The following is a 1,940-nucleotide window of genomic DNA, read 5'->3' as shown; positions in this document are numbered from 1 at the left end:
TATCTATATATAATGTTTTATTTGTGTGTTAAATTAGTTATCACATTGGTAGCACATGTATTTGTCTTAAACATATGCTAAAATATACTGCCTTAGTGATCTTGTGCTTGCCTCAAATATGGAAGGTTGTAGATTCAAGACTTTAATTTTGGTTTTTTGCTGTTTCTACACTTAACATATGGAATTTTAAAATTTGAAGAACAATGAGTGCTTTCAGTCAGAATAATGTGTCCAGCCAAGGAGACATGTCTTTCTGTGGATTGTTTAAATCATTGTTATATATATCATGTTGAAAATCCCTCAGTGAAGCAGTATAGTACAAAGCATATTTATTATCACATATAAAGTATAATATACCATATATAGCATACAAGAGTGCACACACTGAAATGTCTCCCCTGCTTTAATGATCATTGATTTTATGTTGATAGTACTAAATATAAAGCTTTTCTACAAGTATCACTAAACTTAACATGATGCAAGAAAATGAGGCCAAGGTTAGATAAACCACACTGGAAATATATGTACACCTAACAATCATTCTATACTCAAAATATAGTTGACCTATTCATTAGTTTTTAAGAAACAAACTTAACCTACAAAATTATATATTGACCAATGAACCATCTCAGACAGACATGTACACCTTTATAAATCAATTTAAGCATTAAATATAGTTGACCTATTGCATATAGTAATAGTATTTAAGAAAAAAACTTCATGAAATTTAACATCGACTCATAAACCATGAAAATGAGGTCAAGGTTAGATGATACCTGCCAGACAGACATTTTACATTACATACAAAAAAGAAGATGTGGTATGATTGCCAATGAGACAACTATCCACAAAAGACCAAAATGACACAGACATTAACAACTATAGGTCACCGTACGGCTTTCAACAATGAGCAAAGCCCATACCGTTCCATACACCAAATATAGTTAACCTATTGATTATAGTTTAAAAGAAATAGTTCAAGATCAAATAAAACCTACCAGAATGACATGTACATGCAAAATATTACTATCCAACAATCATAGTTGATCTATTGCATATAGTATTGCCAGCTGGACATTTCATACACCAAATATAGTTGACCTATTGCTTACATTACTTACACAAAAAAAAAAGACCAAAAACAAAAACAATTAACACTGAACAAGGAACTGTGAAAATGAGGTCAAGGTCAAATAAAACCATGTCCATACACAATATATAGTAGACCTATTGCATACAGTATAAGAAAATCAGACCAAAACACAAAAATCTAACTAAAACCACTGAAGTTGAACCATGAAAATGAGGTCAAGGTCAGTTGGACATGTACACCTTACAATCTCTATACACCAAATATACGAGACCTATTGCTTAAAGTATCTGAGATATGGACTGAACCACCAAAACTTAACCTTGTTCACTAATCTTGAAATGAGGATGAAGTTAAAACTGTCTGGCAGGTATGAGGACCTGACAAGGTACGCAAATACCAAATATAGTTATCCTATTACTTATAATAAAAGAGAAATCTATATACAAAGTATGAAGCATCAAGGTTTTCCACCTTCTAAAGTGTAAAGCTTTTAAGAAGTTACATAACACTGCCGTTGCCGCCACCACTGATGGATCACTATCCCTAATTTGAGCTTTCTGTGACAAAAGTCGCAGGCTCCACAGAAACTACAGTCTAAGTAATTCTTGAATCATTAAAATAAAGTTTAGGAAAATGGTCAGATTGAAATTTCAAAGCATAAGGCGTCTGTATAAAGATATGGAATATTAAGCTTTTCTACCTTCTGAAATGCACATGTAAAGCTTTATACAAATTGTTTAAATGGAATAGGCATACCTCTCTTACTCTAGATATGCTGTATTCATCAAAAACATGACAGAAGATTTAATTTTCCCATTTAGATAACAAACGAAACAAAACAAAAGTG

The sequence above is a fragment of the Mytilus galloprovincialis genome, chromosome 6 (assembly GCF_965363235.1).
Source record: "Mytilus galloprovincialis chromosome 6, xbMytGall1.hap1.1, whole genome shotgun sequence".
NCBI classification, from domain to species: domain Eukaryota; kingdom Metazoa; phylum Mollusca; class Bivalvia; order Mytilida; family Mytilidae; genus Mytilus; species Mytilus galloprovincialis.
The sequence above is the reverse complement of the archived record's forward strand: the minus strand, read 5'-3'. Positions refer to the sequence as shown.